Below are 12,928 nucleotides of genomic sequence, written 5' to 3' on the forward strand. Positions count from 1 at the left end.
CAGATTGCAAAAGTCCCAATGTTGTCTAGTTTTAGTAGATAAAAGTTTTTAGTTCTGTGTTTCTTCACTAAGGTGACCTAAATGCTCTAAAACTCTAGATTTTTGGACCCCATTCTACACATAATTAAATCAGAGTATCTGGCCTTAGGACCTAGGAATTATCATTTTAATAAGCTTCCCAAATAACTATTCATATTAAAATTCAAGAACTGTAGCATTTGAAGACCATATAGCAGCTTGACTTAGAAAGTGCTAGATAAGGTATCATGGTAAGTAGGTGAGGTCAGGTTATCTCCTACAAGAGTTTTGAAAGCATCTGAAGGAAGAAGTCTATTTATCTATTAATCAGAGCTTTTTACTATCAGAATTCATAAACAACAGTTTCATTAATCAGTTCAGTTCAGTTGCTCAGCCATGTCCGACTCTGTAACCCCATGGATTGCAGTACACCAGGCTTCCCTGTCCATCACCAACTCCCAGAGCTTGCTCAAACTCACATCCATCGAGTTGGTGATGCCATCCAATCATCTCATCCTCTGTCATCCCCTTCTCCTCCTGTCTTCAGTCTGTCCCAGGATCAGGGTCTTTTCTAATGAGTCAGTTCTTCGCATCAGGTGGCCAAAGTATTGGAGCTTTGATTAACATGGCATTATAATTACATAAGATTACTGCCAAGGAAAAAGATGGTAAGAATTCAGGTATACTAAAATACTTAGAAGGTAACAAATAGTCAGCGTGAAATAAAGAGTGTATGCGTACGTGCTAAGTCACTCAGTTGTGTCCAATTCTTTGAGACCCTATGGACCAGAGCCCACTAGGCCCCTCTGTCCATGGGATTCTCCAGGCAAGAATACTGGAGTGGGTTGCCATGCCCTCCTCCAGGGGATCTTCCTGATCCAGGGATCGAACCCACATCTCTTCAGTATCCTGAATTGGCAGGTGGGTTCTTTACACTATCACCACCTAGGAAATAGAGAGTCAATCTTAAGTAAGATATATTTATCTGCTGACCTTTTGCATCCATCTTGTCATAGAAGAGGTAAAAGTTCACATAAGATTGCCATAACGCTACATTTAAAAGTCAAAATGATAAATGCACTAAAAACCTAAAAAGTAAGAATCCACATCTTTGAAAGTAATCAATTTCTGGAAAGTTCATGAATAGCACTATGACTTGTGAAAAATGATCAAAGAGTTTTAGGTCTAAAGTTAAGAACAGATCCTGACAATGCATGGCTGGGTAGGAAGTGACACCCCCAGGGTCTCCTCTTTCCAAACCATAAGGAGTTCTAGATTTTAGGGGCACCATCATTACTTTCCCAGAAGACCATTCAATCAATGTGTATATGTATATTTTTAAACAGAGGAATTCTTCTTTCTATTTCAATCTAGTCTTCTTTCTGCACAAGAAAAATAGTAGCTTCCATTTCTTTTACTCATTTATTATGGGCAGTTTCCACTTCTGAATGCTACTTTGGTTTTTAGATAATTTACTTAATCAGTGTTGTTATATCCTGATCCAACGTTCCCAATCGAATTCTCACACTTTTCAATAAGGACTAGTTAGTGGCTTACAGAAATTCCACTGAACATACTTAAAAGCTCTTGTCATTCTCTGAAGGAGTGAAGAATAGCTAATTCAATTATTATTCAAGTAAAAAGAATGAGAAGTGGACAAAATGAGACCTTAATAGCTGCTATAATTTAGGCCCTGCTTATATAGCAAAAACAATTTCAATTGTAGCACAAACAAATCATTAAGACTAAAAACAGACACTATTCAAATGGTTAGCTTCCTGTACCAAAATGAAAATAGAGTAAAAGGTTTTGCTCCTAAATTTCTTATTCTATATTACATTTGACAAAAATGTCAAATAAATTTAGAAATGTCTCCTTTACCACAAGAATATATCTTGTTTATTTCAAAAGATGAATTAATCTATAACTAAATTCTCAGTTTGTAATTTATGTTTTCAAAGAGAAACAACATTCAGGTTTTAAATATATTCAAAGATACCTCAATCTCTCAAAGTTTTCAATAGAGGTAGCCTTTCTAAAAGATCTATGAGACCATTTGACATCTACAAACTAAAAGAAACTTGTTTCTGGAAAAGAAAGTTGGAAATAACTTTTTTTTTTTTTTCTAAACTGGACTCCTACTTCATTTAAAGGCATGATAATCTGCTTAACATACTCAGAAGAGAAATGTCTGCTTTCAGTGAGAGGAGATGACAATATCTCTATTAAGAGTTAAAATAAAGCAACAAAATAGTCTTATTTAACTTAAAACTTCCTTTCTAACAAGTTCTATTAAAAACTAGATAGACCATAAAATTGATTGGATAAATTAAAACCTGTCACTCTGATGAAACTTTGTGAACTGTTGATTTTTAAATTCCTCTGAACTCTGAAATTATGCTACCAAACTTCTAGATTATTCAGCACAATTGGACTAGCACTATAGTTGGATGACATTTGAAAAAAGCTAATTTCACAAAGTCATCCCTGGAAGCAATGGGCTCAAATTATATTTTCTAACTGAGAGCAATTAAAAGATAAAAAGGAGACAGTAGTTATTTTACATGAGACTTTTCAGGAAATGCAGCAATTCAGTAAGAACTTCTAACAAGAATATAGACTAACTGTAAAAAGGTGTAGCTGAACACCTACCAACACTTTGTAGAAAGCCACAGGAACAAATGTCAAAGTCCACTCTTTCTCAATTAAAGCATTAGTGGTACATGAAAAAGACTTGAACTTTTATTTTTCTCAAAAACATACCCTAATTTCAGATACTGTTCTGAAGTTCATACCACATTGGTCTTGGGGGTGGTTTGGTTATTTTCAGTTGGAAGTGAGCTAAAAATAAATATCTAGGACTCATGCTGAGTGGGGTTTCCTACCACGAAAGGCACAGGCAAGTTCAGCTCCTTATCTGACACATGCCAGAGAATTTTTTTAAGTTATGTTTTGAATTTTTATTTATTTTTAATTGGAGGAAACGTCTTCACAATGCTTTATTGGTTTCTGCCATACAACAATGCAAACCAGACATAATTATACATATATCACCTCCCTCTAGAGCCTCCCTCCCTTCCTCCAACCCACCCTTCTAGGTCATCACAGAGCACCAGGCTGGGCTCCCTGTGTCATAGAACAGCTTCTCACCAGTTATCTATTTTACACATGGCAGTACATCTATGTAGACAACCTTCAGATTGGGAGAAAATAACTGCAAACGAAACAACTGAAAAAGAATTAGATCTCCAAAATACATAAGCAGCTCATACAGTCCAATATCAGAAAAACAAACAGCTCAATTAAAAAATGGTCAGAAGACCTAGACAGACATTTTTCTTAAGAGGACATACAGATGGCCAATAAACACATGAAAAGATGCTCAGCATCACTCATTATTAGAGAAATGTAAATCAAAACTACAATGAGGAAACCTCACACCAGTCAGAATGGACATGATCAAAAAAATCTACAATAATAACAGTAACAATAATACAAAACAATAAATACTGGAGAGGATGTGGAGAAAAGGGAACCCTCTTGCACTGTTGGTGAGAATGTAAATTGATATAGCCACTATGGAGAACTGTACAGATAAACTTTTTATAGTAATAAAAGTATAAATATTTTAAAAAGGTAAATTCACAGACTAGTGAAGAGGCTACTTTTTTTCTACAGAAGTTTACTTCAATAGGTTTAATCACTAGTTCAATCTCAGGAGACTGGGGGATAAATATTTCAGAGTAAAATCATTTCTTTCTTCTCTGTCCCTTTATTCCACTAGCTGGTGCTTACAATGAGCAAGACACTGGACTGGAATTTTCTAAAAAAAATATTAATGGCTGACACAAGGAAGGGAAGAAGGGTTGATTCCTTTTATAATGAAAATGCTGTGACATGAGTGTGACTTCTTCAGTTCTTGAGCCTAGAAAGCAGATTTTCGGGGAGCCCAGGATGTCTCTCCCACCTCTCAGGGAGACTGTTGCGGAGTCAGGTGTTTGCTCCCACCCAAACACGGGGTTGGGGTTGTTTCGTACGACAAAGACTAGCATTGCCTCCTGAAGAGCATTTCCTAAGCAGACCTGTTAATTTCATCCTCTGAAATACTTAGTTTAAAAATAAGAACCATTTCCTTTCTCTGTGCTCAAGCTAGTTTAAAAATGTCCAAAGGAGGCTGAGTCCACAGGGGTTGCCCCCAAATAAACCATTCCCCCCTCCCGCCAAATAATATTTCTATGACTTCAAACTTCCATTAGGTTTATTTAAGTGGATTATATCTGAAGAGGAGGAAACACTTGCCACAGACACAGCATAAATATTCAGTTATTTCAACTTACTTCAGAAGGTGGAAAAATTCTATTAAAATTCTATTAAATTTAAACCACAAGCTTCTTTCATAAAATTATTTCAATATTCTGACAAGGTACAGTGGGGTGTGGGGGATAGAAGAGCATTCCTTAAATTTTTAAACACACTCTGAGTGAGAAGAACCTATTTTGTTAAAAAAATATGAAATAAAATGCATTGCTTGGAGAAATATTTATACATACACACACACACACACACACACACACACAGGACATTATAAGAGAAGAGACTGGCCAAAAAAAAAAAAATGTACAAGCCCAACCTCTACATTTATTTAAAGTCATTTCAAAATTAGCCAGGGTGAATGACTAGTTATATTAAATACAAACTCAAGTAACAGTTACGATTACTACAGCATTTTAATATTTATCTAGTTACTTCAAAGAAGGCTAAATTAAGCCAGCTTCACCAGGAGTGAGACTGAGTCCACATTATTTCTTTTTAGATAAATGTACTTCTTTGTATACCATGATTCAATTACCTTTTGTTCTTTTTAGATTATCTCCTAAGTGACACATGAAAACCTACCTACCTCTGTATTTTTATTCTCTAATGCAAAGATAAATAATGTCTTACTTTAAAAGGGAGAAATTCATAAATTGAAAAACATACAATAAATAACACATACAGATTATAAACCAATATACACAAAATAAATGCCTATTTTAAAAATAATTCTATACATCTATGTATATAAAGGATCATGCGATCTATCAAAAGTTGTCTTTTCATCAATTCTCAATGTAATATTGGAACTATGCCTAGAGTTAATGAATTCATAGAGTTTGAGGAATGGAGATGGAAAGAAGGTGACTTTTTTGGAGTGGAAGGGGGGCAAGAGGCCTCATTTAATTATTTTTTTTCAATCTTTGGCGGTGCCATGTGGGGTATTAGACCTCCGACCAGCGACCTAACCCCTTTAGTGAAGGCTCAGAGTCTTAACCACTGGACTGCCAGGGAAGTCCCAGGATGGTGGGACTTTTCAAGTTTGCCTTTTTCATCTGTACACTTTTCTAGGTTCATTCTGCAGTTTGAAATCATGCAGAGCTTCAAAAGCCACCTAATCTCAATTCCTAGTTTAGAAATTACACATTATCAAAATTTCCAGTCCTCTCTAGACACAAAATAGAAGCATTTTCCTTTTGTATATCTATGAGAGTGGTGTTTACATAAGCAATAGCAAGGAGTCATCAGCCCTTTACAGACACTGTTAGAATTTTCATCCATTAAAGCTACTAGCAGGTTTGTCACTTAAGTTTCCTAAGTTACCAAGATAACGACATGCATTATAAACATAAGCACTTCCATTTCTAAAGAGACATTAGATAACCTAATAACAGACTAATCACCGTGGCTGATCACATGTTCACATTGTATCCATAAGCCATCCCTGTTAACCAATCACACGTTGAAAGGCAAATTCATAATTAGCTGATAACACTAATTCTGTGTTATACATCAAGTTAACAAAAAGGTTCCTCATTAAGGACTCTGTTAAACTCTCCCTCCAATTAAAATCAACATATTTTAAAATATGTGCAATAATGTCAAACGAAGAAAAGAGGAAAATCAGACTGACTTGCCAACTATTAGAGCAGCAAGTGATACAAAAATGAGCTATCAAGATTATATACAAATGTGAACAGTTGTATATTAAGTGCTATCATAAAATCTACATGGATTTCCCATTATAATGGAAGAGGTAACATTAGTATTCAAGTACTTCACCTCTTTAAAAACATTCCAAAGATTAGCCATCAGCCACATGAGTCTACCAAGTACTTGAAATGTAGCTACACCAGACTGAGATGGGCTGTAAGTGGAAAACATACACCACAAATTCAGACTTTAGCACAAAAAAACAGAAAGCAAAATATCATGATTTATATGTTGATTTTATGTTAGCATGATATAATAGATTAAACAGTATTATCATGGATTTCACCTAGTTGGTTTTTATTTTTTACTTTTTTTTGACTTTTTTATGAGGCTACTAGAAAACATGAAATTCAGTAATTTGCTCCTATTATATTTCTATTGGACAGCGCTTATCTATAATGTTTACAGGACTGTTTTCATCAAAGCCACTGGGTGACACTGTTTCTCCATTAAATTGATGCAAGTAAAGCAATTTCCTGGCAGAGGAAAAAGTCTTGCACATACACAGGCATGCATACATGTATGCACACACATAAACACACACAACAGACATCATGTGCTCCTTATAATTATCCATATTCTTAGGATGAAAAAACATGAATACACCTAAGTACTTTTATTATCATCTTAGCAGGACTTGAAATACTTAAAATCTGTGATAATCATTCAGATTCCTCAATGATAAATGACAGCTCTAATCAAATCAAATAAGAAGTTGTCTAGTTTGTGACTTTTCCCAAACAGCTTTCCATCTTCTAAATGGTAATGTTTCTCATGACTGCCTCTAAAAAACTTACATCCTATCTACTTACATTTTAATGGATTCCCACAGAAACCATGAAAAATAATTTAGATGAACAAAAACCACCAGCTGTTTTTGCTAGCAAAGAAATTTTACCCACTTGCAGATTCCTTTTCACCTTGAAGTTTGAAATCCTGAACATTTTTAAATCGATTTACTACAAACTAAAATGAAAACAGAAATCAATATTTAAACCACCATCACACACTCTTCTTTGATGAGATAAAGATTCCACAAAGTAGGACTTTGCAATGCAATTGATATTCATTTCTGGGACAAAGTCTTGAATAATACAGTCTAAAGGCTGCTTGGTAGATGACCAGAAAAACTCACCTTTGTAAGGGCTCCAGAGTTTTGTATTATCTGTACATTCAATGGGTTTTATTCAATCTTCTAATCCTGAATGAGAATTTAGAATTGGATTCCAGTGTAAAATCACAAGTGATTAGTAGGTTTTAAATGATCTGCCTAACTCTTTTCCCACTGTTCCCCAGCAGCAGATTCAAGTCCAACAGAGAACTGGATAAAAGTCAACATTTTACCTCAGGTTGCTACATACTTTTAGCTGACTCTCCTTCAGTTTCCTTTTCTCTAAAATCAGACTAATTCTAGTCTCCTGACTACAACCTGCATGGAATTAAGCATTTTAAGATCTCGTTGCAACAAGTTCCTTAAGCCATAGACTACACCTCAGGATAGGAAAGCCACCACTGTGTTAGCTTGAGGTATACGTAACGTGTCCCAAATTCTGTATTATCTTTATTTCAGAAGTCCTATTAGTGTATACTAAATTACTTTCCACGTCAAAGAAACAATTCTCCCTTGCCTTCAAAACCTAAACCTGCTCAAAACCTAAAACAATTATGTTTAACCATTATGCATTGAGGACCCTCTGAAAATCTATGAAAACATAAAATTTTTCCCCAGAAAAATGAAAGGTTGAACTTTTGCATAAAATGTCAGAGATGAGATGAACAGTTCTGGCTCTAGATTTAAAATCTGCTCTAAGATATTATATGCACTGCTTCAGTGATTACCTAAGAGGCCATTTCCATATTTTACTGTGATTTCTCCCTTTCTTATGTTGATATCTCATTATCCAAACTAGGCTCTAAGCTCTGAAGAGCCAAGGTGCTACATTGTACCTGTATAGAATTTGTATGCTTTTTAGCACAAGGCTTATTAATGCTCAGACAAAACACGTTGACTTGACATTGTATAGGTTCACTGACCAAAGACTTGAATGAATAACATTAGCTAAGGATAGCATCTTCTTCTAAAATAGTAGACATTTTGGGAGAACACAGACAGCCAACTAATATTTTCAGCAATCAGTATCTGACAAATTTTTCTCTGAACTATGACTTCTGCACATCTTTTTAAGATTTTTCCCCCCAGAAATCAAACCTGTGTATTTTATGTTGACAATCGTGCAAGTGTACATTCTCAAGAGCAACGCTGAGATAATTCCCCAGGAGAGCCTTACAGAAAACAAAAACAAAAAGCTTCTTTAAAAAAATACTACCAATAGTAAAAGTATATACTGCAAGGTAATTCCTACAAGGATTTAAATTTCTATGTAAGGAACTAATGTTCAGTTGAATATTAAGAGCACAGCTTTAAGTGCAAGAACATGGAGGTGTCTCTCTGGTTTATTCTGAATTATTTGATAGAGCTTCCTTGAAAATAGGAATGTATTAATAGAAAATAAACATGAATTGAGTTTTCAATCTAATACACTTGAAGCTTCTTTTAAAGATAAATATCACACCCAGAAGAGGAAAGAGGGGTGGAGACTCCACGGAATAGGGGACACGTGGCCAATGAAAGGCTTACCAGGTGGCGCTAGTGGTAAAGAACCCACCTACCAATGTGGGAGACTTGAGAAACACAGGTTCAATCCCTGGGACGGGAAGACCCCCTGGAGAAGGTAATGGCAACCTGCTCCAACATTCTTGCCTGGAGAATCCCGTGTACAGAGGAGCCTGGCGGGCTACAGTCCATGGGGTCGCAAAGAGTCAGACAAAACTGAAACGATTCAGCACACATGCACACACATGGCCAATGAAGACAATTCACCAGAAACATGTAGGATTGTATCTAATTTCACAAAGCTCAAGAAACTTGCCCTATGCAAAAAAGGTTTTCTGAAAAATCCAACTCCGCCCCCTACACCCTAAATAAACTCACTCTTTTACTAAGAGTAAATAACCCAAGTTTTCAATGAAGTGTACATAGACTACTGGGCTGTTACAGGCACAAATCACATTAATTGAAAATATTAAAATATAATATATATGCAGATTTCTACTTTTGAGGTTCACAAACATCCTACTTCAACATAATAAATGAGAGCTTATTAAAAAAAGAAGTGAAATTAAATTTGGTGAAGACTTTTATTCACCTAGAGTCCTGAAGAGATTCTTCTCAGAGCTGTATTTCCTAACAGAGTACAGCAAATTCACACAAATGTCACTACAGATATAATGAATGTTTTTTCATGCCAGTGTCACTCACCCTTGCCTGCCTGAACCCCCTCCCCACTAGGCTTTTCAAAATGTATTTCATACACAGAGTCACTGTTCTGGTTGTTTATTTAATTAACATGACAGCCCAGCATACACAGCATTTCTTTCAGTTCTACAGTTTTAACTTTTTTACACTTTAGACTCAATACAGAAAGAGTGAAATTACTGTTTGCCTCCTTCCAACCTCTGTAAATTTATATAGATTCACTGACTATTTCTGTCAGTTAAAACACTTTTTTCAGTATGCTTTAAATATCTATATTCACAAAGTAAAATCACAATTTTGTCCCTATACACCAAAAAATTTTCTGCCCTCACCTTTCCCAAGGGATGAGAAAATCTTGTTTTTCCTTTTTAGGGTTTTCAGAAGTTGGCATTAATTAATTTTAATTCTGTCAGCAGGTCATAAATAATCAATATTGTTCTTTGTATTGCCATATGCCAAGTTATACTCCTGAAATGTGATAGAAGCTACATTTGGATTAAAAACGTACGATTATTTCTGAAATTTATTGAATTTGAGAAATATGTTCTGTTATCCTGAAATGTATTTAGGAGTTTAAAGAACAATTCATTCTATATTTTCAGAAGAAATACTTCTGTATTTTAAAAATACACAGTAAATGCAAGAATGTTGTACTTTTTACCAAAGATGTAAGAAGGCCCACCATTGAAAACTACACCTACTACTGTATCCTACTCTTTTTGCTTTGCTGTTTCTGTTTTTGGATTTTTTTGCTTGAAAATATCTTTCTTATATCAGTAATGAAAAATTTGATTCTACTTTTGACAACCAACCACTAGACTCTTACAAAAACTATTACATTCCTATAAAAACCTGCTAAAGATCTTTTTGCTAAAGATATTTAATTAACAGCATTAAGGCCCTACGTGTGCGAAATATTTTGATTTTTAATCTCACAAAATGAAGTATACAGCTGTACATTTCTGACTGAGAGTATACCCACCACAAAGAATTTTGTCATGAAGTGGTACAAAAGTATTAACGGTGAGAGGCATACAGCTTGTGTTTATTTTATGTGGAACTGTAGGCAAAGATATTAAATCCTTCTTAACATGTAACTAAAATAAAATTGCACTGGTTTGAGTTCTTTCAAAAATCAGTGTGTAAGGTGGTCCCAGTAATTAGAGGGAAAGAGCCAGCCGATTGTGTTGGGTATCAAGAAAAGAGACACCCTTTCAAATACAATATCCAAATGTTAAAAGTGCTGAATTAAAATTTTATGTTGAAAAATAACATATTTAGTAATCATGCATAATTTCTAATAATTGAAGAAATTCTAAGGACCTTAGTGTTTGGAAGGCAGGGTCATACCTGCTCAGGGATATAAACATCCACTTAAGAAAGATACATACACCTTAATGCAATCATCTGCCTTCTGAACCAAAAAGTACAGTTTGACTCACTGATCTACAAAATTTTGAACCTACTGGGCCAATAGGAGTGAGTTAAAAGCCATGCAAATGTTACCAACTCTGTTCTTTCCTGAGAGCCTACTCCTTCATTCGCATCTCACAGATACACCCAGTGTCCCATTAATTCTGAGACTGAAGACTAGATCGATCTCCTTTCTTTGGCTAAAGCTGTATTTATGATCAATGCTGCAAAACTCAGCTCTGTATGTAATAGCTGATCTATTGTCTTCATGATGGTTCAGCAAGGCGAGAAGGAAGGCAGGGAGGGAGGGAACTCTGTCATTTGGTTTGCCTTATGACAATTTTATCATCTATTCTCCTTGACCTTTCAGAATTGAGTCATTGCCGAGAGATAGCTCCTAAGCTAGTGGCCACTATTATTCACACGGAGAAGAAAAGGTTGGAATTCTCTCACCTTTAAACCTCACAATGAGCAAAGTCCAAATGAAATTCTCCAGAGGACTCTGCCAGCTTCTCTGTGTTTTATGATCTTACACCTCTACTTAAAATTCACTTGTTGCCTGAGGATTGTCTTCAAGAGGAGACATTCTTTCAGAAAAGAACGCCTAATCAGGTAGCATTCAGGGCAGCATTATATATGTGTTTTATAATTATTTTGATTCTTGATTTCATAAAGCATGCGGATGACAGTGGTACACTTTGCACCCTTAATCAGAAGTTTGTTTCCTTATGATAAAACAGATAAGCCATTTACTATATAGCTCCTGAACTTTTCACACAGTTAGGCTAACGTATGAGATATTGCCCTGTCTTATAAGATCCTAGTGCATTGTCAGTTCCCACCCACCCCCCACAATTATGCTCAGTAACAACTTTAAAGGGTCATATATAAAAACTAGCCTTAAGTAACACGCACACACGTACCCATGCCCTCATTAAAAATTCAAGTAAATTTCTGCTAAATGTCACCTTGCTTTCCCATCAACCATAAGAGATAGTCTCTCATTTTAGAAGAGTCTTCATAAACAGAGCCTTTAAAAAAAAATGGCAACCAAAGAGACTGATCAAAATATATTATGAATATACATGATCGACAGCATTCATCCACAAAACATGTGAAAATTCAATGCTCAATAATTTTCTTAGAAGTCTGCAGGCTATTCAAATCATCCATCTGTCAATTCAAACCAAAGAAAACCAGTAAAAATCTATGGGTTAATTAACACTGCTGGTTAATTCCCTTAGACACCTTCTCATCTTAAATCCACCCTTAACTCTTAAATGTTAATAAGAAATTTCAGAAATCGAATTTCAGAGGTAAAATGATATGAATTTGGAGTCAAGTTACTTATGCTTAACTCACAGATTTGCCTTAGAAATTAAGTTTCAAGTTTGCAATGATCAGGTCACATTTCCCTGTAAGTTAAAGAAAAGTGTACTTGAAATACATTTAAACTAGCAGTGTTTTCATTTAAAAGATGTTCTATCGGTGACTTTAAAAAGAAATTAAAATGTGTTTTCCTCCAATTGGCTTATAGAGAGCTTACTTTATTCTGGTGATTTCCAGATTTTTACCAAAACTAAGTATCAGTCAGTGGCCTGTTTTTAACTTCACTCTTAGAGTAAGCTAAACCCAAAAAATATTTGCTTTATCTAAACGAAAAGCTAAATAAGTACATTTGTTTTAAAATAAACACAGAGACTACAATGTTGTCATCCATTCTGCTAAATAATGTCAAACAACCACATTCTGTGTAATTAACTCCATTTGAGAAACAAACTGGTCATCACACCATATGGTGACTGCTATTTCTTAGAAATACCCAAATGATTATCCACAGAATAACCTAAAGAGAAAAAGCTCACTATGTCTTAGGGGTATTCTCTCACTCCCTAAAGTTGTCCACATAGTACCACAGGTAGGCATAAACTTAAATGAGAAAAGTGTAAATTTCCACTTGCTATACTTAACCAGCTCTCTACCACCTCCATCCTCAAGTGTCAAATCAGCTTGAAGTCCAGAGGTGAACACTGAAGTTCTCCTCAGATACAATCTGCTTTTAAAATAGGGATTTGTTCTTTTACACCCTTTATAGCAACTGTATTCCATGATCTCAAAACAATGATAATAAGGAAATAAGTCCCCCAAATTCAC

At 35.1% G+C, this 12,928-nt stretch overlaps 1 protein-coding gene and 1 long non-coding RNA gene across 6 annotated transcripts in view; one reads left to right on the forward strand and one right to left on the reverse strand.

Moving 5' to 3' along the window:
• The window catches only part of PDE3A (phosphodiesterase 3A), a 627,104-nt gene that overhangs the window by 363,802 nt on the left and 250,374 nt on the right, over nucleotides 1–12,928 (reverse strand). The gene's annotated exons all lie outside the window — the stretch shown is intronic.
• The window catches only part of LOC145546188 (uncharacterized), an 89,729-nt gene that overhangs the window by 5,471 nt on the left and 71,330 nt on the right, over nucleotides 1–12,928 (forward strand). The gene's annotated exons all lie outside the window — the stretch shown is intronic.

The sequence above is a fragment of the Giraffa tippelskirchi genome, chromosome 4 (assembly GCF_054371585.1).
Source record: "Giraffa tippelskirchi isolate mGirTip1 chromosome 4, T2T-mGirTip1v1.2.pri, whole genome shotgun sequence".
In the NCBI taxonomy this organism is placed as follows: Eukaryota; Metazoa; Chordata; class Mammalia; order Artiodactyla; family Giraffidae; genus Giraffa; species Giraffa tippelskirchi.